Source organism: Ixodes scapularis, unplaced genomic scaffold (genome assembly GCF_016920785.2).
Source record: "Ixodes scapularis isolate PalLabHiFi unplaced genomic scaffold, ASM1692078v2 PGA_scaffold9__187_contigs__length_104089568, whole genome shotgun sequence".
Taxonomy (NCBI): Eukaryota; Metazoa; Arthropoda; class Arachnida; order Ixodida; family Ixodidae; genus Ixodes; species Ixodes scapularis.
Window position 1 is genome coordinate 79,728,858 of NW_024609884.1, and position 23,717 is coordinate 79,752,574.

At 50.0% G+C, this 23,717-nt stretch overlaps 1 protein-coding gene across 1 annotated transcript in view; it reads right to left on the minus strand.

Moving 5' to 3' along the window:
• LOC8043609 (protein tincar) overlaps nucleotides 1-22,002 on the minus strand; it is a 106,643-nt gene extending 84,641 nt beyond the window's left edge. Inside the window, exon 1 of the mRNA XM_040223686.2 lies at nucleotides 21,913-22,002. The gene's annotated coding sequence lies outside the window, so the exon portion shown is untranslated. The remainder of the gene's footprint in view (nucleotides 1-21,912) is intronic.
• Between the last annotated feature and the right edge of the window lie 1,715 nt (nucleotides 22,003-23,717).

The following is a 23,717-nucleotide window of genomic DNA, read 5'->3' on the forward strand; positions in this document are numbered from 1 at the left end:
TCCTAATTCCTACACTGTTAAGCTTCTTTGCTTTCCTCCTTTTCGTACCCCCCCCCCCTTCCCCCCTAACCCTTCGTTCAGAGTTCGGTGTTGTTCCAAATCAGAACGGCGTTCCCTTGCCTCTACACCCGAGCGCACCACCCACGGGCGCGGATTACCTCGAGGCAGAGGAGCTTGCAGTAAACCAAGTATGCACATACATGAGTTCACAATTTTCACATGTCCCTCGTGCCGGTTCGGGTATACGAACGAGCGTATGACCCGGGTGTGTCTCTGTACTGCGTCATGTGCGTTAAAAACTCCGAGCTAGCAGTTGCGCGCTGTTATGGCGTCCAAGTGAAGTCGCGGCGCCCAGCCTTGTCCCATCATTGTCAAGCGCGAGACACATATGGACGGCAGAATCGTCCGATCCGACGTCCGACCCGACAGTCCAAATGCCGCTCCGAATCGCCGTACGCGACAGTTTGAGACACACGCTTCCGACCTTGCATGCGACACGACGATCCGTTCGGCTCCGCCCAGGAGATCCAAGCACTTCAGCGGATGTCCGCGTTCACAGATCTCTGGTCCCAGATTGACGGTTTAGCTCACACGAGCGAAGTTAGAAGCTCATTCTCGTTAGCGCGTGCATTCTCTGCCGAGGCCATCTATTTCGAAAGGGTCAGCGGGATCCACGCGTCCGGCTTCCCGTCGCCTGTCCCGTTTTCTTGTTCGTCCCGCCAGACCCAGTACGTCATCATGACGTTCGCGCTAGCTGTCCTGTCATTGGCTGGACGCATCCGACAATCCGTCCGCCGTGCGAAACTATCTGGCGCGTTGGACGCACGTCGGATCGCCGATCCGACGCCTGAAACGACCAAATTTTTCGGATCAGGCAGTCGCACTGCCGGATCGGACGTCGGATCGGATTGATTTTTCGCGCATGTGTCTCGCGCTTTAAGCGCGAAACACATGCACGACGAAACCGTCCGATCCGACGTCCGACCGCGCAATACGACGGTCGGAGGTGAGGGTTTTCAACGCTCTCCGATGCTACGAAAACCCTCTCCCTTCAAGGCCATTCCGACAGTCCGCACGTCGGATCGGAAGGTTTTCGTCGTACATGTGTTTCGCGCTTTAGCGTGGCAAAGCCGCTGGTATCCGACGAGTCGGTGCAGTCGCGACCGGCTCAGTGATTACTTTGGAGGTGAGGCGCAGTGACAAAAGTATAGAGGAGGCTATGGTCTATTGCATAGCGCAAAGTTCAGAACGAACGACGGCTCTCGCGAAGGACCGTGTTTTTCGTTGCCTCTCGGGGGACAGGGAGAGTTTTCGTGGGAGGCGCTTCCCAAAGAGGGAAACAATCGTACGCTCCCTGATGCTGCGCGGGTGGCCTCGTTTCCTGGAGCTTATCAGACGCTGGCACAAAAACACACACACAAAAAAAAAAAAGGAACGTCCGGAGTCTGCCACGGTTCCCCAGTTTCCGATCCGAGAGCTAGCGTTGTTCTCCAGTCAATCCTGCGGTGACCTCTACCTGGGATCCGGGAAAAATGTTCCCGGACAAAATGGCCCCGGACAAAATGGTCCCGGTCAAAATGGCTCCGGACAAAATGATCTCAAGCGCAAACCCGGGGACAGAGCGGTCCCAGGTGAATTTTGCAACTTCTTCCAATTTCTGTTTTGCATTAAATACAAATAATCGACCAACGTCTTTGGACGTTGGTCGATTATTTGTACTTAATGCAAAACAGAAAATCAAATGTGTTACTGAATACCTAGATATGTGAAACGTCTCAAGTTTACAAATTCAATTTAAAACACACTGCATGGTCAGGAGCTGAGTCAAGAGAAGAGAAAAGCATAATATAGAAATAATATACAAGATATATGAAATAGCGTATTATAGTATATGATTTTTTAGTACGCGAAAAAAGAAAGTTCCATGTCCCGTCATCTGAAATATGAAGCATGTGAATGGTTGTCTGATTCATTATGTACATGCGCTTTCTTGCTGCACAGTTGCGTTAATTCGAAATTAAAGACAATACTTTTGCAAGTGCAGCCGAGGCTCAGATGATAGGAGAGCGCTCGGAAAGCAATATGTGCTGACGTTCGTCGACCTTTTTGTATCTGTTATCACCGGCTAGTTTAATCAAGTACAGACATGTGCTTTGCGACCTTGCGCTTTTAGTCCACGCGTATATATATGTGTAGCGACTTCTAGGCTCCAGCCCTGTGGTACAAGGCTCTGACTTATTCGAATAGGCGCCATAGGGCCGAGTAAGTGATAATAACAATTTAATGAACTCTTGGGCTCGTTTAGTACTTGTTCCTTAAAATACATTGCGAAAAGCTTAAATGCTTCAACATATACATTACAAGTGTGTTCAATACAGCTTCAAAGTAACTGTTCACTTGAACCATGAAAGAGTGCACAAAGTGTCAAAAAAGCACTTGGGACCACTTAGCCCTGCATGGTTTACATTTGGGACAATTCCGACCGGGACCATTTTGTCCGGGGCCATTTTGTTCGGGGCTATTTTGTTCAGAACCCTTTTGTCCTGGACCATTTCGTCCTATACCCCTTCGGATCTTACTCGGTGACGCATTGCCGCTCCTCGCCAGCCTGACGTCAGCATCTCGAGAGTTCCGGCACAAGGCGCATCGTAACAGTGCAGGTTTTCATGTGTCGAGGCGGATCGGCTTCCCGCTTTGCGCGAACCCATCCATGGGTGCAACAGAAAGCAAACCACGGAGCCCCGAGTCAACTCCGTCGGCCGCGAAGCCCCCTTCTGCAAACCGCAGGCCCAGTTTTCCGACACCGCGTTACGGCGCAGCAGCCAGGAGGATGACATCGCGTGAAAGGATGGACGGTGCGCGCATCCTTTTAATTGCGTTCACCCCGCGCGCGCCTGCTGACGGCGTTGTCTCGCTCGGCGGGGTATGTACATAGCGGCACCTTCCGCCGCCTCAGCGTGTAAAGGGAGCCCCGGGCCTCGAGGCAGGGTCGTGTCAGGAGCAGCAGGCGCCGCGGACCCCGAGTCGCCACGCCGCTCCTTTGTTCGGAGGCCGCAGGCGGAGGGGAGGAAGGGCTGCGCCGCTCGCACAGCGCGCGGCCCACCTAGCTGTGTGCGGTTTGGTCGGAGCGTATGACGCTGTGTGCGTGTTCCCACTCTGCCCGCAGCAAAGCGTCGTTGAACGGCACCCCGCTGCGCCCTCGGGTAATTAAAGTCGCGTTCCGGCTCGTCTCCGAAGCCCATGTATATTATGTACTATAGTGTGTGCACCATGGGGCGAGCTTTGCCAACTGGAAGAGGTTTTTGGGCGGCCGCTCTGCGCTGCCAGCGCCATGTGCTTCTGGAATGAGCACTCAGCGAGGCGAGAGGGTGAGTTCCACGTAGAAGACCGGGTTCTAGCTGCCTCACCGGGGATGCACAGTGTTCGGGGAACTGCTGGCGGCTGCCCTTCTTGATGTCTCTGTTACAGCTAACAGAGGTAGTCACAGTGCGTGCATAATGTTCCTGGAAGGAAAGGTCCACCTCAGCTCTGAGCACCTAGAGCACAGATCCCAGGGATCTTTCCTGGGTTCGATCCCAGCCCATCTCAATCTTGACGTGCGTCGTACCGGCAGGCGGCGGTCGTGTAATCACCACTGCCTGATGCCCGTTAAAGATCTCCGGCTCGCAGTCGTTCTGCGCTGGCTAAGTCGTCCATCCATCGCGGAAACACCAAACGCCATCTCAAGACAAACTTTCCGCTTGCTAATCATTCATACAACCAATTTGACTCCTGAGAACCGTCCCTTAAGAATGCTGAAGCAGCTCCGCTTCCAACACGCGCTTCTTGCCTTCCGCTGTGCTTTGGCTGCGCGTGCGCACAAGACGCGGAAGTGTTATCGAAGGCAGGAAGCTCGCGCTGGAGAAGGAGCTTCTACTGCACTCTTAGCCAATCGCTGATGCAGCTGTTTATAACAGAATGGAATTTAAGGAATGCTGCAACTGTGACACGATACGCTAAAAACGAACGTGATGCCAAATATCACGCAAATCAGGTTTACTAATAGGAATTTCGATGCTGCAGTAGCAAAAACAACAACAACGATAGCTGAAAAAAAAAAAAAAAAGACAGTTTTTGTCTACTTATTACATTTTACGTACACCCCCCCCCCCCCCCCCAAAAAAAAAAAAATAAATAACATCTGCAAAACAGTATTTAAAAAAAAAAAACGATTAGAACGCAGCCATTTTGGTTTCTCTCAAAAGATGATGAATTTTAAATTTGTGAAACGGGATAGAGACACGTACCGTACTTCGCGGAAGGTGGAGTAGAAGATAGTGCGATTAGGCTTTACAAAGTCTGCGGATGCACGCAATTTACTTTAATTACGTGGCAACCAAGGCCCGGCCGCAACAACGGTATGTTTGAAATGAAACATTTCGAACGGAATCGATTGCGAGGGACCAAAGGGAACGGGCGACGGCGAACACTCTACGAGCCGCACTCGCTTCAAAAGGCAGCCGGTCGCTTCGGCGCTGCGAACGTCCCAGTCAACTGCCCGCTACTTTTCATTGCCATCGTAACCCCCCGAACCCATCACGAAAAGGGAGCTTCTCTGAGCGCCGCCGCGCGATATCTTCGCATGCCTATTGTAGAGAGCTGGACCCATCGCCGAGAGGAATGGTCGTTTCTGCATTCCATCCAGAGCTCTCCGTCCAACGTATACTCCACAGCAAACATGCACAAACACGCGCAGCAAACATGCACAAACACACGCACACCGTGCGCCGAGGGGCCGAGGGGCAGGAGGGGGCGAAGAAAAACGCAGCGCCGGAGGAAAGACAGGAGGCGTGGATTTCTCCGGGAGAACCCGCGAAGAGCAGCGCTCGCCCAGGCCGGAAGTGGCGGGGCGTTTCCCTGCCCGCGCTCTTCCGCAAACCCCGACTCCTCTCAAAACATCATGCCGCGGCACGCACAGACGAAAGGACCGCGGCTTTCACGCCCCAAGAAAGGAAGGAAAAAAAAAAAAAAAGGGCCGATGTAGATAGACACACGTCTTTAGTTGCGGATCGATAGGCGTTCTCGTCACGGGGGCGACCCGAGTCCGCCGGCCGACCCGGGGGCGATGCCCTCAACTCGTAACCTGTGTTTCCGAGCCGTTTACATAACAACAAGGCGTCCTCGTGGTGCGCGGCGTCCCTCAGCGCGTAGCTCGCCGCTCGGAATCGATTGAAGTCGATGGCGTTCGGTTACGGGAAAAAAAAAAAAAAAGATAAAAAACACCGGCACGCCTTGTTCTCCCGAGGGAGGTTCCCTCGCGCCGATCGCCATCTCGCTTTCTATAAAGAGCGGCCGTCGATGTAACGGCCGCAAACTAATTGGCGCCCGTTTTGTTAATTAGGGCGCTAATGGCGCCTGTCAGGGCGGCCGTTCGGGAGGGTCCGCTGCCCGCCTTCCTGCCGGTCGGGAGTCCAGAGGGCCCGAGGAGGCCGCCCCGAGTTTCCAAGGCATGCAGCGCGAGGGGGGCCCCCCTAAAGAGGGGTTTTCGGGGTTGTCGGTTGCCACCACGCGGGGTGACAAGGAACTTTTACAGTGGCGACAGAAGAAAGAAAAAAAGAAGAAAACTCCGCTCTTCGAAATCACAGAGCACGCCAACAGGAAATCAGTGCGATCTGCGAAAGTATAACCTATAAATACCCCCCCCCCCCCTTCTTTTTCTACGAGGAAAATGAAAATAGTTTTAATATAACACGGAGGTTTGCGATGTGAGACGTATATGATACGTTCTGTTCATTACGTCAGCCGATCTATGCTCATTTTACGAGTCTAACGAGGCCTGCGCATTTTAATAAACACGGAGTTCAAGGAATCATGTTCGACCTGCACCACAACAGGGTGTACTGGCGGGAGGGTTTTGTTTTTTTAGAACACAGCTGTTCCTTAGTGGAATTGTCGGCCACGATCTCTATTATTTTTTGTTCAGTCATTATTTTTTTTCTTATTTTCAGTATCGTAGCGATGCAGCATCGTATGGAATAGATTACGCGTCCGCACGGTACGCGCCCGACGGAACGTAAAAGGTAACGAAAGATAACGGCGGTACACACACCTGGCCGAACGGTTACAGTACGCCTTATCCGTGTACCAGCACGGAACAAAAATTACTTTCGGGCGGATATGCTACTCTGAAACGAGATGGAGTACACAGAATGGCGACTCGAACTTCCCTTAAGCCACGCAAGTTTCTCTCCAATAAAATAAACGGAAAAAAAAAAATTAAAAGGAAACGAAGCGCACGAGGCAGATCCACTTCCGCAAAGCATACACGAATCTAAAAAAAACGGCTCGAAAAAAAAGCAAAACTTAACAGGGAGAGGCAGCTCAGTGATTCCCGGGGTTCGTCGAGCCCAATAATTGTGGCGCGCTTAATTTGAGAACGCCAGGCGGTGTTTGCTCGGAGGATTAGGCGAGGCCTGCTCGCGGTCCCCGCAACCCCGTGCGCCGCACCGGCGAATCTGTCAGTCTCGGGGTAGGGTAGGGGGAGTCCTTCTCCCGTCGCGTCACCGCTTCATTTGGGAAACATCCTTTCGCTCAGAAAATATGAACATAGAAATAAAAAGAAGCCTCGTCCCCTTTTCCAGCGTCGATTCGCCCGGTGGCCGAGAGAGACCTCAGCCGCGAGCTTCCCCAGCGCTTGTCTTCCGACCGTATTGCCGCTGATTGGTTGCTTCTCGCAACTCGGGAATTTCCAAGGGGCTTTCACCCTCCCACGGACGAGAAACCCAAAAGGGCCGTACCGATCGGCGGCAGAGTTGCCCGACCCTCAAAAATACTCAGAAAATACACAGGTGCACCAACCTGAGTGTGCAAACACAGACACCCGCACACACGCGAAACATTAAGGAACGGATTATCCGCTCCCTTTCTCCCCACGCGACGTTAGTGGCGCCGAGAGACGTCTAGCGTCCCGCCTTAATCCCTAGCATATTCCCGGGTTCTAACGGACGCGGTCTTGGTCCGGCTAAGAGCGTCGCTTCTTCCCATCCCGGCTCCCTCGCTCTCCGATCCGTCGGCGCTTCTTTTGAAGCGAGCTCTCCATCCTCCAGGTAACGGGGCATTCGGCCACTCCCCGGGATGAAATGTTTGCTCCGCGGAGAGAGCTTCCTGCGCGGCTTTTCCGATTTGCCGGCAGGCGCTTCGAGATCGGGGAGAATGCTATCGGATATATATTTCCGACCAGAATCCTTCTCTTTACCATCGCGGCCCGTCCGTGCTGGAGCCCGCGCGGAAAGTTTTATACACCGCTGCGGGGGAGGATTGGAAATTCGAGTAAATCTGATTACCCCTTCCGCGGAAGCGCCTGCCATCGTCGTTTCGACGCTTGGCGGGGCATGTTCTTTGGCAGATCGCCAAGCCGTCTGCTTACCATCGCGGTGTTTAACGCCCTCCGTCGAATTTCGAATGCCCCGCGCACATTTCGGGATTTCCAAAGCGCGCTTCCCCCGAGCTTGGGTCCACAGCGCCAGATCGGCGCATATCAGAAAGCAAGTTAAGCGCGGCCGCCAAACGCGAAAGCGGCGCGTTATCCAGTATGTTTCGCTCACTTGTCCATGTTTTGTTCGTGCATTCTCTGGATATACGCCCGGCTTCAGAAGTTGAAGCCTTTGCTGGTGCGGACACCTTCAGGAACCCGGGTGACGCTTGTGCCGCGCGCGTTCTTGCCCAGCACCTACAGACTAACACGCGGCTCGGACGTCACGCCTCTGCGGTGGCGTTGTTGTCGTCATGGCGCATGTGCAGAAGGTTCACCTAAAGCGAATGTGGTTTCTGGGCTCGCGCAGTGCCCACACCCGGTGTGGGCAAACGCGGGCGTGTTTGGAAACAGTGTGTCCGTCTATACTTTGAACATTTCGTGTGTCCGGCTTATTTTTGTTCCACCGTGGTCGTCAAAAACAAACGAGCTTCTTGTCGTTGTTCCTACGTGCTTGGTGGAAGCCATGTTCCGTTTACAATAGTGACCAAGTCACAGTAACGTGCACGTTATTTATTGCCGTGATTGCGCTTATGCTCTCGCAGCGGAATAGCTGCCAAAATTATATGAGCATGCGCTGGCTTGAAACTGTCGCTTTACTGCATTTCTCGTAGGAGATAAAACGAACGAAATCGGTCCAGTGTACAGCCTCGAGCCAGTGACTCTCAGACTCATTCGCGAGAAACAAAAGCGAAACTTGATCGCATATTTTCGAATGTACATTTCATCTTAAGACAAATACGAATATCGTCGAGCCCTGAAGCTTACCACGGATGTGTTCTTGAGTGGTGAGTATATAATACTGGAACTTCACGCGAGAGAGTTAATAAAACCAATAAAGCTGTGCACGCTGCGTAACCTAGCGCACTCCTACTTCGAACTTTCTATCTTATTTTCTTTTTGTCTCCTCTACTCCGAAGCTTTTTTTTTTTTCTTCGAACAGCTTTGAATAAGTTTCGTACGCTTGGCTGCCTCTCAATTTTTTTTTTTTTTATTACCCCGAGGATAGGCTGCACCCCGGGGCATTCAGGCACAGCCGGCCATGAAATAGCCCATCTTGCTGCCAAAGCCACAGCAGCCAAGGCCTCCTCGCGCCCAGCCCGGACTAGGAGGCTCCTTGTCACGAAGGGGCTCCCCCTCCCTTTACTCCGACAGGTTGCATACCCGGGCCAGAGCCAAGACCTCCAGATGACCAGGCCGTAGTGCTACGTCACCGATTTGAGGCCATCGCGTGAAAGAGATTAGGTGCTGCGTCAGTGTTCGGCTGGGAGTGTGAGAACACGAGTCCCAGAAATCCGATATTGCCGCCAACAAAAAAGATCCCCAGAAGAAAAAAGAGACCATCTGCCAATAGTGCGACACGGGCCAACGGGCCACCTCCCGCTACATCGTCCAAGATTTCCTGGCCCTGACCCAGAAGATGCAAGAAGCACCCTCCGGACTCGCATATAAACTCAAGCCCGCAAATTACATAGACTGGATTAGAAGACGATAGCGGAGCCGTCTTGAACTCGCTCCCGGTCCACGGCCGGGAGTCGAAAACGAGGCAACCCCCTCTGACGACTCCACCTCCCTTCCCTCCCTACTCATGTCCGACAGGTTTACGTAGAAGCAGAAGTGCAGAACCACCCGGCAGACATCCCTATATATCTTTCCCTTTTGTAATTTATCCATCATTTACTTAATATGAGCGCGATAAATGCATCCTTTCAAAAACAGCGACGTGGTAAGAGATGGAGAACTGGAACAGCCCATTGACAAATCGCGTCGCTTGTTTCACTCAGAAGTAGCACTTGAAAACACCCGGTACTCGAGTGCGTACAAGAACGCGAATCGGTGGACAGGGAAAACACTTCCCCGAGACGCCTATCGTCGCCGCGCCATTATCGACGCCACGAATGCCAGGACACGGATTTTGGGCGAGGGGGACCATCGGGAACAGGCGTTCCTTGGAGAAGAACCGCCATGCTCGTCGACGCTCACCGGCCATCAGCCCTAAACGGAGCCGTGCTCGGATATCTGCCGGGCGGCCACGGGAAACCCCCGCCAAGAACAACCTACCGCCCCCGTGCTATCGAGTCCTCGCTTTTTTTTATTTTTTTATTGTTCACTGTCTCGTTGAACTAGACGTTTTACAGCGTGCTGTTATAGGTAGTGACGGACCGATTCTGCTGAACTTCAGATTCGGCAAAGTTCGGCAACATGACGGAACTTTGATTTGAAGAAGAGGTATAGGCAAACATTCGGCGAAAATTCGGCAAACGTCTGCGCACGCGCAAGAACGCAATGGGGCCATGGATTGCTAATGGATGCCGTGCGGTTGCGCGGTTACCATCGTACAGTGTAGTACTACCAGAAGTTACCGCAAAGTGCGGTGTAAGCAACATGGTAACTGAGTTTGTCAGCCTTCGTGAGTGTCGTTCTCTTCAATATTTTCTGCCTCAACAGGAGAATATTGACCAGGAATTGACGCAGTTCACTGCGCAAGTGGCAAATGATGCAGTACATTGTGGATATGATTTTCATTTTATCTTTCCAGTGATGCAACGAGGTAGTTGCAACATTGACTGACAAGTACTTTAAAGCGCTTTTCGTAATTATAGCAATCCTGTTTTCGGCTCACAACTATAGTTTGTGCCAAAACCAATAAATATTGCATTGAAATCAGCGTTACTTCGCGTTTTTCATCTATCCACAAAAAACTAAGCACAGAACTATCATGCCCGATGTTGCACATCCGATATTCCTAACTCTTCTCATCTTCCTAAACATGCGTGTGTGTCCTAAAATCAGAAACCGGCAGTTTCAAAGTTAAAAACGAGACGTTACGAATATGGGACATACACTTTCATGCAAAACTGGCGTCAAGTAACTCAAATAAAATTAAAAAAAAAAAAACCTGCATATTTACATTAAAGGGGCGATGCAGCGATTTTTGTATTTTGCGCAAATACCGCTTAGAACGGATTCCTGGCGTTAATGACCTGTGAAATACCCGTTCGTTCTTCAACACACGCAGTCGAAGTAGCAGGAAAAAATAAAGAAAACGAGCAGAGTTCACCCCCTCAACTCGCAGCCAGAACAAGCGGCCACGTGATCTGGAGCCGATTATATGCCGCCAATGTTGATCATAGCCATGCGCTGGGTTGGCAAGGCACAGGACACGCGCTGAGTTCCAGACATTGCGATGGTTCGGCTTTTGTCGTCATTGCAGCGATTGGACACAGGACACTACCCGAATGCTTCTCGAGCTACCGATTATCACGAGCCCAAATCGAGTGCCCACGCAATGTTCGGGTCCAATCTATGAGTCGGATTCAAATATCGTCACTGGGCGGTACTGCTACCGCCGAGCTACGTCTTCAGGTTTTGCGAAGGAGAGATTGAATGAAAACGCTCGGTTTTGCCCCCGAAATTACAGCGCAACAAAGGAGTTTCTTGGCCAGTGGCGTTGCGTGCGAGTATCCTTGAGTCCCACTAGTGCCTGCAAGCTCGTGTAGAGTGAAAAACATTCCAGTTGCATATCGTTGCACCGCCCCTTTAATATTGTTATCCCTTCTGGTGGAGGCTCAGCGACTGTTGCATTCATTTTCGCTCACGAAACGGTGATTCGCAGAGAAAGTAAGAAGGCAGTGGTACCGGTGTTACCACCTTTATTTTAACAATGCACACACTTGCAGGCTTGTGCTGATGAGGCCTCAAAACCGAAACTCGCGTTTCGTGACTGTAAACCTCGTTGCCACACCACTTCCGCTAAATATGACTGTAAAATTGCCAGTAAACACACAAAAATTACACCGATACAATTATCTTGTACAAATATCACCTTATTTAGTAATAACTGTAAATATCCATTAAAAAAATTAAAAATGTTTTTGCTCGATAAAAGGAAATATAAACTTTTAAGTTTGCCAACAATGTATTCTTGCCGAATCGTTGCAAAATCCTTAGAAAAGTTGGGCAAAACTTCATGTTTGCCGAATCCGAAGATTCGGCAACTAATTTTCGATTCGGCAAAAGTTCGGCTCATCCCTAGTTATAGGCTGTTCCCACCAGTGGAATGGACGTTCATTGCGTAGGGCGTCCGTCGCGAGATTGCCAAAGTGTTTGAAAAGGATCGCATGCAGCTCTCAGGAATCGTACTGGGACCGCCGCGTATGATGTGGGCGCGTTACCTCAGAGCTATTCCACAGCGTTGGCAATCCGCTTTATATTATACGGGTTTTGTGGAACAAACGTGACTATGAGTCTCAAATAGTGCCCGCTAGATGGCCACAGTCGCTGTGACGTCGCGACATATAATTCTACGTCGTTCTTAATCCCTTCCATATTTAATCGAAGTTAATTGCTGAAATTAAAAAGCTTCGGCTAGCTGACGCAAGGTGCCACCCGATTAAACGGCTTCAGCCGTATCTATCCATCCAACCAGCCCCTAAAAGAAGGGCCTGCACTTGACGTCATCGTTAGTGGATCCCAGCCCCAAGCGGCAAGTGCGCTGAAACTCGACGCGTGTATACAGCGCAACGCAGCAGTGCGTCTTGGCGTCGCCCTCGTTGTGACACGCTGAAAGACGCGCTGGCCGCGATGCTGACGCGTCTCGCCCTCCGTCGCAGGGAGAACTGTAAAGCCTGGTTCAGACGGTTGCGTTTGACTGCGTTGCGGCTGCGAGAAACCAGGACATCCCTGCTGCTTCTATCGCGTGCCAAGACGATTCCTTGATTTGGATTCCACGCTTCATACGAACCACAGATGTGCCGGTGACTCGCTTTCGGTTCTCGACGCAAAGCAGTCAAATGCACTCAAACGCAAGCGTCTGAACCGGCCTTAAAGGGGCGGTGCAACGATATTCGTTTTGAGCGTTTTTCTTTTTGTATGAGCTTACTGGCTCTAGTGGGACCCAAGTACACTCGCACGCAACGCCACTGACCAAGAAACCTCTTTGTTGCGATGTAATTTCAAGGAGAAAAGCGAGCGTTTTCTTTCAATCTATCCTTCGCAAATTTTGATGACGTACCCTGGTGGTAGCAGCATCCTCCAGGGACGATATTTGAATGCGGCTCATAGATTGGACCCGAGCATTGCGTGAACACTCGATTTGGGCTCGTGATGATTGATAGCTCGAGAAGCATTCGGGTAGTGGCCCGTGTCCAATCACGGCGATAACGACAATAGCCGAGGCATTCAATGTCTGGAAATCAGCGCGTGTCCTGTGGCTTGCCAACCCCAGCGCGTGGCTACGATTAACATTGGCGGCATATCATCGGCTCCCCCCTTGTTCTGGCTGCGAGTTGAGGAGGTGAACGCTGCTCGTTTTTCTTTAATTTTTTCTGCGACTGATACTGCGCGTGGTTAAAAACGATCGCGTGTTGCATAGTTCATTGGCGTCAGGGATTCGTCCTGAGCGGTATTTGCGTAAAGTACAAAAATCATTGCATCGCCGCGAGAACGAAGCCCACCGAGCCAACGCGAGACTGCTCATTTTTTAGCGCTGTTTTCTCAGCTGCCTTGGCCACCAGTAAGCCCAGCCAATTCAGACTGAGGACCGCGCCACGTGACCTTGTTTGTGCTCCGTCGTGTATCACTTTCGCCCGATTCCGGTCACGTGACATGTACTCGCGGCGCTGTATTTTCTGGGGATGTCCCGGCGGCAGCAGGGGTCCGCGACGAGTTCAAGAAACTCCGGCGATTTATGGCGTTGCGCGGGATCTTGCACGTCGCTGTAGCGATTACCCGCACATAATCTGCCTTCAGGGGATAGCACGACGATGTTTTTGAGGCTCGTAGGAGCATCGTAAAACTCGCGGGCGGCGTTCAATAATTGCGCGAAAACGGTTTCTACTAACGATCCCTAAACAACAATTCCGTACGCCAAGTGTCCGAAGGTCGAAGAGGGTATAGTTGGTTACGAAGGCGCCATTTTTGCATGTAGGTTCATTGGAAATTAGCTAAGGGACGGAATGTATGAAAAATAACATTAAAGGGTGGTCTAAGGATATACTAATCTCGGTTAGCTTTAATATCTCTATACTGCCGACGGTATTTTTATATCTAGAATGGCCTATTTTTTACACATACTTGTTGTGTCCACGCGAAAATTCGTACATGAACGACCGTGCTGCGAGCTAAAACGGGATGCAAGGGCTTAGTTGGGCTCGCACTGGAAAATTGTCCCTGCCAATCCCATTGATATGGCCCACTCGAAACAAACGCCGAAGCCTCGCTCCAACACCTCCTTTCGCACACTACAACGCGGGACACCAGCTGAGGGAACGACGCACCATACGGGGTCACGGGCATCGGAGAGGAACAGCGACCTCGTGGCCCCAATCAAATAAGCGCACAGAGTGGCAAAACGGAAAGACGCCATCTCCGTCCCATTAGCGCCAGAGTGGGCGCAGATGACGCTATCAGAGATGCTCTAACATCGGCAACGGCCGAAGCACTACGCTCCGGGGAAGTCCAGGTGCGTTCCGCGTGTCGAGGCGCCTCCCTTCCGAAATAGCAGCCGCTTCTGGCGACGCCGTGCAGCCCCCTCCTGGCGAGCGAAAAGACCCCCGACGAAATCCCGCTTCCCCCGCGGGGCCCGGCGACCAAATCCATTCGAGGCCTCCCGATGATGATGGCGAGGAGCCAGAAGGCCAGCGCCCGCCGGAGTCAGGCCGCCGGCCAGCAGGGACGATTTCTCGAGGCGTCCCTCGCCCGCCGCCCGGTTGTTATGATTCTTTGCGGTCCAGGCGGCCGGGATTTTGTCCGCTTATCGCGGCGGCGTTTTCCGGGCGCCCATCTGGCGTCTCGACGGCGGAGGAAGAAGAGGGGTCTTCGAAGGCGGACCGGTGGGCGCGCTCGCGGTGCACACGCCTCGGCCCAGGGGCTCGCTCGGCGGGGATCCCCGGGGGTACGAGGGACAAAGGAGACCGGAAGGAAACAGCCCTGCTTCGGGCTCCTCGGGACGCCCGCAGGGGATGGCCACGAGATCCGCCGCCTTGCTCGAGTTCCGGTGCACGGAGAAGAACCTTACATATTGCCTGCCTCCCCCCCACCCCCCCCCCCCCTTTTTTTTTTCTTTTCTTTTTCTTTTCGTATTTCATGGCGCGGATTGGCCGCTGGAGCAGGTGGGCGAGATTGGAAAGCGGAGAACACGCATGCACGCTGAGGTGTACAGCTAGATATAAACGAACCACGCCTTCTTTTGTTTGTTTCCTGTCGACGCATATTCGGAGATTCCCAGCTTGCACGCGGAGACGGTTTCCGAGCACTGGCTTCTTGGAATTGCTTGGTCATTGAAAGTCAATGACAAGTTCTTTCGCGCTTTCGTTTATTTTTATTTTGTGTTTATATTTATCCCCTAGGGGTGGTGACATGCTTCAAAGTATCAAATGTGGTCGGCTGACGACCATGAAAGTCAGTGGCGTAGGCAAAAAAAAAAATTTGGGGGGGGGGGGGGGGGGGGGGGGGGAGGGCGCTTTTCTCCTGGCTACGTTACTGAGTGGAGTAGCCCGTAGGAGGGAACAGTGTGTTTGTCTCATAGCTTTTAGTCACGAACATGGCGTGAAAATTTTAATGCTCTCATCAAAAGACCCTTCATCTAAATAATAGTTGAATGTAATGAAGATGAGTGGTGCGAATCTTTAAATGGCGGACCAAAAAACACAACTGCGATTCAGGATCAGAGTGTGCTCTTTACGAACGGAACGTGAACGAAACAAATCAAAATAACTTTAGGGACTGACGACATCACCACTCGTCATCATAACTTCCCCCCTAAGGCTCTGCAAAGCATAAAAACTAATTTTTTTTTTTTTATTTTTTATTTAAAGTTTTCTATCAAAGATGAGCGGTCCCTTCCACCGTAGCGAGTCAAATCCGAAAATTCAGATGATAAACCGATTGAGACTGATGAAAATCGTACACTGTTTCACGAAAGGCGTTTGAGTAAAGACATTCTGAGGAGAGCGTGAGCGGTATACGCTTAGCGAGAGCATTGCGGCACTGCATCAATCTCTCTCAGTTCAGTTTCAAAAGGGCAATCAATCGTGCGGCCGCACGCCGAGAACGTGGCTCAGATCACTCTCCAATAGATATCCGCCGAATTCGATAAGCTCTTTCGGCAGAAACAACCTTGCAAATCAAAAATATTTCCAAATAGATCTGTAAATCGGCCTACAAAATCCTAAAGAGAACTGTTTATGTATTTGTATCTCTATTACAGTATGTCAGATACTGTAAACGGAGAAATGCGTTATTGCAAAAAAAAAAAAAAAGTCTATGCCAAGGGGACAGCGTTGGGGATATATACAAGTAATTTAAAGTAGGAAAGAGACGATGAGCCGAGAAAAATTTATAACTGTGAAATTGGCAGAGTGGAGCAGATGCTTTTCTATTAGAAAACTGCGTCTGGAGATTTTTCTTTGGTGGCGTATTAGTGCTCTACTGTTGCTAAAAAATAAAAAAAACTACGGGTCATCATTCTCGAATTGAGTGAAATTAGTTTTGTATTAATATAATAAAATACAAATTAGTGACTGACCATGAACGACAAGTGGCTGCCTTAGAAATAGGATAGGATTGGTATACTGTTCATGAAACATATGTTTAACCAGGTTCAAATTATGGTTGAAAATTTACTCTTCAATTGTTTTCAAGTTATTCTGACAAGTGCGGAAGACGCGGATAGCATTACGAATAGCATACGTCCGACAAAAAAATGAATAAAACAAGTCAAGAAGGCTGTCGGGAAAATTGGAGACACGGTTAAGCTGATGCTCTCAAGGTGTCTGTCACGCCGTCACTTAGACTAAAACATAGTATATTTACATAGAGTGATTGAATATGTATCGGTTTGAGCGCCAAACCCTGCCTACGTCCTCTTGGAAGTGTTGCCCCAGACTCTATAGATATGACAACCTTCCGCTAATCAATGTCAACCTTTAACAGGACGGCGGCGCAGGAGATACACATTCTCTCTCGTCCAGAAAGCAAGGCACGTATGTAGCGCGAAGTACCGGAGTTTACACACTGCGCACCCGGGTATAACCAAAGAGTTATAGTAGTAGGTCGTTCGGATACCTTCCATAACGATAGCCGATAACGATACGATGCATGCGAGGAGGCGTTGATGGAGTACCGTCAACGCCTTACTTAGCATTACACAGCTACTCCAATTCAAGCTTTCAATTCATACCTACAATAACATAAAACGGGACCTGTCCACACTCCTCGACCCATTCCTTCCTAATAGTACGCAATGCAATCTTTGTCATGGCAGATTGGTCAAGAACAAACTATGGAACACATCAATTGGCATGCTTAATATTTGATTTCCTAAACAAACTTCCAGCCGTTTCAGAAATTATGCACGACTGTGGCTCAAAGTATAGAGCTAAAAAAAAAAAAAAATTAAAAAGTGCTTTCTTTTGACGAGTGTCTCATTCTGTGTCCGTTGTCCTGTCGCGCTTTTTAATCATTATGCTTTCGTTTACTATGTCCCATGGAATAATTCTTTTTTTAACGTGCCTTTAATTGGTCTTGATTGCTAGAATGTACCCCATGCTTCATTTTTGTATAGGTGATCCCGCACAATTGTTTTCAGTGACCATTTTACATGATATGTGTTTGCATTTTTGTTACGGATCGTTTTTTACTGTTTTTTTTTTTTTGCGTTTCCTCTTGTCCCTTGAGTCAGGAAAATCAAATCTGTTTTTTGCCGTGCTACCCTAAATCATGTGCCTAAATAAAAAAAAAACAAAAAAAAACGGGTATTGTTATTGTAGTTATCAAAACCATGTACTAAAACTTCCTAATGTCCGCTAAAGAAAGGTCGGACAATAGTGGCAACGGTTATACAAACAGGCTACCGTTTTTTGCTTAACGAAGAAATACGAAAAAAAAAAAACACTAACACCCTGCTTATTCACATCTTCCATTGAAATCTAACTGCTGCGGGAAAAATTCCTACACAGCGGCGGGCAGTGACGCAGAGAGAGAAGTTTTAGGAAGGAATGTGTCGAGCGTATTTCAAGTTGCGCTCCGATTCCAGACACACACCAACGACTGCTCGCGGTCAAACTGTGACTGTACAAAAACGGTCTGTTCAACGAAAACACAGCCGAGCGCATGTGGGGGAAAAAAGCGAATATAGGTTGCGGAAAAAGAGGGTAGTAGATCTCGACTGCAACTGTACAAGCTGTGTTCCTCAACTCGAAAGGGACGAAACTACAGCTTTTTGCGATTTCAATTTTCTCTCTCGCTCTTCCGTCACAGTACAGCTTGAAACGCACACATACGCGCGCGCGCGATAATCCCCCCGCTTTGCGTGAAACGTCCACCGATACACGCTCAGTGCGTGTCCTAGTTGCACCCGCCATAATCGTGGCGCCAGTCATTGGGGCTCCCTGCACGCAGGGGACGATATTAAAACCACGCAAACTCCATAGCAGAGACGTCAGTCTTAGGTACAACTACCGTAGTCGAGAAGAGCTGCATGGGTCCGATTTTGGGTCACATCGAGAGCGACATCTAATTCACCTCTTGCGGAGCGAGCGAAGAACGCGGTTCGTTTAGCACAATTCGCAGACGTAAATAAAACAAGAGAACACCGTGCGTCTTCGGCTACCAGAGCGGAAGAAAAGTCGACAGTGTGCTACGAAGCGAGCAGCGCGGTGAAGTGAGATCGGACGCGGGCTGAAATTGCGATCGTCTGCTATTCCACGTTGGAAGCAATTGACAACCCGCGACTCTGTTACAAAGCTCAAGTTCTGCTGCCGTACAGAAGCTGACATCGAGCGATGGATGAAGGAGTATACAAGGAGAAGCAAATAAGAGGCCGCGAGACCTCTCTCTCGCTACCTGTACGTTGGTGGGACTTTCTCACCAAACTACTGCCCGATTTGGAACTCGCGAACGACTCAAAAATGATCAATGGTTGATTACGCGCAGGCTGCGGCGCCACATTCAAACAGCAGCCGAAAACACATCGCTTCCATTGATGTACGTGTGCAATCAATGAAGGCGCATTCACACCGGCGATGCGATCTAATCGCGCGATAACTTTCATCGCAAAAGCGACCATCACGGACAAAAAACGACGCGATTTGAGCAGTCGCTTGCTCTCCCGACCTTTTGCGATGCGATCTAGTCGCGGAGAGGCTGAGCCAATCAACGGCGTTTGAAGCGAGAGTTTTCGAAAAGCGACTCGCCAACGAAGGCGCTGGACTCGCTCATCGCGCACTCCAGTGTGACCATCTATTTTTATTTTTTATTTTTTTTTTTTTTGCGATGCGATTTAGTCGCATCGCGCGACTGCTTGCATAGCCGGTGTGAATGCGACGACTTGGAGGAATGAACGCTTTGTCCGGTTCCAAGAGGACTTCTGCAGAGGTACTGATTGCAGACGCGTGCAGTCATGCAGACCATTTACGTTGACGAAAATAATCCCTGGAGAAAGGGAACAAGGGGGACAGAGGACAAACACAAATCTCCAAACACAGCTAGGTGACTGGTGCGCGACCGAAAAAATCCGCCTGGTCCGGGTATCGAACCCGGGACCTCTCCATTACAGGTGGAGCGCTCTACCAATTGAGCTAACCAGGGGTTAGACATCAGTAGAGCAAACGGGTTTTATCAGCCGCCACCAGTCTAACACCAACAAGGGTGAAGCTTGAAATTTAAGGTTATGACTATAATGCAATTAAATGCAAAGGTGCAAGCGAGCTGGACAAGAGTGACGAAAATAATCCCTGGAGAAAGGGAACAAGGGGGACAGAGGACAAACACAAATCTCCAAACACAGCTAGGTGACTGGTGCGCGACCGAAAAAATCCGCCTGGTCCGGGTATCGAACCCGGGACCTCTCCATTACAGGTGGAGCGCTCTACCAATTGAGCTAACCAGGGGTTAGACATCAGTAGAGCAAACGGGTTTTATCAGCCGCCACCAGTCTAACACCAACAAGGGTGAAGCTTGAAATTTAAGGTTATGACTATAATGCAATTAAATGCAAAGGTGCAAGCGAGCTGGACAAGAATGACGAAAATAATCCCTGGAGAAAGGGAACAAGGGGGACAGAGGACGCGCACCAGTCACCTAGCAGTCACCTAGCTGTGTTTGGAGATTTGTGTTTGTCCTCTGTCCCCCTTGTTCCCTTTCTCCAGGGATTATTTTCGTCATTCTTGTCCAGCTCGCTTGCACCTTTGCATTTCATTGCATTATAGTCATTTACGTTGTCGTAGTTGCTGTTTTAGTAGTGATATTGTAAATCGGAAAAGAGATCGCCCGCCGCCCGCGGGAATCGAACCATGGGTCGGCTGCGTGCGAAGCGGAGACGCTACCACTGAGCTTTGCCACAGCGTTGATCACCCGTTCAACGCTTTGAGTCTTTTGTACAATACAATGCCCACTGCACGCGCTCTCTAAATATAACACTAGCCGATTAAAAAAAAAAAAAAAAAAGATGCTGTCGTAGCAGCGTTAATGCCAAGAGCTCGTGCCGGGAACAGAACTTTTGTTCCGAACGCTTTTGTTCGCGCACCCCACAGTGCGTGAACGCGACGCCGATGCCCAACGACTCCGCCGTGACGGTGTCGCAGGAGTCGCTGGGACTCTACTTTGCATTAACTCAAGACTGCTCAATTTGTTTCGCTCCTCTTTCGCCATTTAGAGTGAACTTGACACGCGCGTTTTCGCTTTTTTTTTTTTGTGTGTGTGTGTGTGTGTTTTTTCTCGGCGTTCTGTCTGCGATTTTCGCGTTGATTGAGGGGCGTCTGGGCGGCGGCACGGCGGCCTGGACGCACGCAGCGCGCCAAGAGCGTATTGCCCGGACCCTGCTCCCCGAAAGTTCCCGTTTCCAGCTCCGCGTCGGATTAGCGACCCGGAATGGAAGAAGACGCATCGCGGATGTCCCGTTGCTATTTCCGAACCGCCTTCCGCTCGAACACGCATCCCCGAGAGGCACGTCAGCACGGGCGTCAGACGCGCCGGGACTCGGATGAACACGGGAGGCCGGACTTGAACGACAGGGACCTACGACTACCAACTACCCTCACTTGTTTTCATGAACGGGAAAATGGATTAATTAGACGAGACTTTCTTAGGCTGAAGCTCCCGCGGGCTAAAGGGTTTCAGACAGCCAAATGACAGGAATCAGGCGGAGTAACCGGGTACTATTTTGACTTTTTTTTTTTTTCCAACCGTTCCTTGAGACGTTCGTGGAGGAATCGAGGGTGTCTTTTGAATACATTTATAATCATGATCGCCGCTCGTAACTGTTTGCATTTAAGCAGTCATCGGATTTCTATTAGAAAAATTTTTCCCCAAGCTATCACTACCATGCTCGATGAAGTGGCAGATTAATGAATCATAAGCAAAAGAAAGAAAATAGAAACATAACGGCTCAGATAGCAGTTAATAATCGACACCTGTGGAGAGGCGGTGATTCACTATCCGCACAGGCAGAAAAAAAAAAAAAAAAACATGTCTCGACAACATTGAAAAAAAAAAAAAAGTACAGCAGCCATGACGTTTAATCATAAATTAATGTATGTAACGTTACACTTCAACGAATATACGTGTCTCGAAACTGAGTAATTTAACAGCATGCTTTCTGACAGCAAGCAGTAAACAAACGCTACTTTATTTTTCATCCCCAAGCAACCCGTGTGCACGAGAGCAACCAAAGACGGCGGTTCCAAGCAAAGAAAGAAAAAAAAAAAATCTAAATACGATTGACGGGGCGTCAACATAACGCGACAAGGTCAGCCGAGGCGTCGACACCAGTTTGTCAACTTTTCCCGAAGGGAGCATAATTCCGCGATACATCTTGCCAGAAGGCTGACCACAAGGAGCGACATTCCCCTCCGACAACCGAATGCATTTCGGAGGGCGATCGGCCGATCGCTACATTCATCGCCCCAAAGTTGGGCGCCAAAAACGAAAAGCCCCAGAAAACGCGACGCGTTGTGTACCGGCGTGTGGGTTCGGCGCCCGTTTCGGCGCACAGCTGATTCCACGCTTTACAAAAAGCAGCCGCTCGGCGTGCGAGAATCATGACTTCGCCACAAAGCACGCGCCGAACGCATCAAGTACGAGACTGCAGAATAAACGGGAGAACTCAGAAAAAATCATAGAATATAGGTGAGTAAACTCAAATTTAAAAGAAGAAAAAAAAAGGGGGGGGGGGGGGGGGGCGGGGGGCAAAGCAGAGTCAGACGTGATCCCGTGTTAGTGCAGGGCGCGTGTGTAGCGTCTCCACGTCGCGCGGGTTCACATTTGGCTCATCCACATTTCACCCGAGCCGGGTCCCAAAACTACGTGCACTTCTCTCGCTAGAATATGAAACGGTGCACTTCCAATGGTGACGACGCAGCAGCGCTCCCCCCGACGCAACGCAACAGCCGCAGGCAGCTTACCTCGACAGGCAGATCTCGGAGATGGAGCGGCTCGACGAACTCCCGGACCGACACGCGCGCTCCCGCCAGCATGCGTACGAGCGACTGACGGAGACTGCTGCTGCCGGCGCGTGAGGCACGTGACCAAGCGTCTGGGCGACAGCCGCTCCGCCCTGGCGGACGGAGCCCCACGGGCAAGCGCGCGTGCCGTGATGCGGCTCCGTGGACGTTACGAGGAGGGTACAGCCTCTTCCTTTCCGCGCGGTTTGTACGCGCGGCGGCTGTTGCCGCTCCTCCTCTAGAACGCGTTGCGCGCATTACTTCAAACGCGTAACGAAAGCGAACCTGCGTTCCTTCGCTCACTCCCCCGTTGCGAGTGTCGCGGGTTCTAAGTTACGACTCCCAAAATGACGCTACGCCAGACTCTGACCTCAGAGATCCAGAGGAAACAGCAGAATTTGTACGCAAACTTAGAACTTTATTGCGTTACGGGTCGTTTTATTCTAAATTCATACACGCTACAAAACAAAAAATAGTTAAATTTGAGAAAAATAAATGTGGGGCGCGCGTGCTTGGGCGCGCACGCTTACATTAAATGCAAGCGTGACGTTTCGCATTAAGCGATGCAAAACGTCACGCTTGCATTTAATGTCACAACTCAGACTGCGTTTTTTGGTCTAAACATATGTTTCGACCTCGTCATTCGCTGAGCTGCCTCCGTAAGTTGCTGTGATTGGCTCCCGGAGTGTTGTGCGGGAAAGTAGACGCACGTGCTCTGTTTAAAGTGGGTAAATAATTACACTCTATGACATGCCTGCGCTTCGACCTACCCGCGAAAAACTCGAAGAGCCAATCTCTGCGATCTACAAAATCAGCTCAGCGAATGGTGAGACGCAAAATCCGTTTAGATCTCAAAATGAAGCCTGCGCTGAGGCATTGTGCCATTAAAAGCGTCCGGCTTACATTGCGGAATGCCACAGCGCAAACTTAATTTCGAGGTCTAAACGGATGTTCCGCCTCATCATTCGCTGAGCTGATTTCGTAGATCGCAGAGATTGGCTCTTCGAGTGTTTTGCGGGTAAGTAGACGCGCAGGCATTTCTTAGAGTGTAAGGAAATTTACTTTGTAAAATGTGTAAATATTTCCTTACAAAATTACTGATAAATATAACGGATTACAGGTAATTTCGTTACTTGTAACGGATTACGTACAAGACTGAATCTGATAACCTTTGGAAGTACTAAAATTACTTGTAACCAATACTACCCCCCCCCCCCCCCCCCCCTCCTTCCTTATGGCGTCCTTTTATGGCACAAGTTTCCTACGAAAGAATCTTGGAACCAAGTCTCTGAGAGGAGGATGGTTTACCGAAATTGAGGGATTAAGAAGATAAGTATTTTATAGTTTGGTGATTCTAATCCAATGATATACCTTACAAAAGACCCCTTTTTCAAACCGGCAGAAGAACCTGCGGTTTCGGAAATCTCAAGTAATCGGAGACATAACGCTTCCTTCTTCAAATAACGGCCAATAACTTTCCTTCTGAAGTAATCGAGTCATCGAATTGAATACTTTTCAGCCAAGATTCATTGTAATCAATTGCTTTTACCGAGTAACGTATATAAAAATGGCCGTAGGTGATTTGAGTTCCCCGTTCGTGTCCCGGCCACCCCCCTGCTAAGTGTAACAGTCTCTGAAAACAACGCGCGCTCCAGGAGACGCCAAGTTGCGTTAAGTTGCTTTCGTTGAGGTGGTCGGACCGGAGAGCGAATATCCAAAACAAAATTTTCCCGTCAATGTTTTTTTTTTTTTTTTTCGTAGATAAA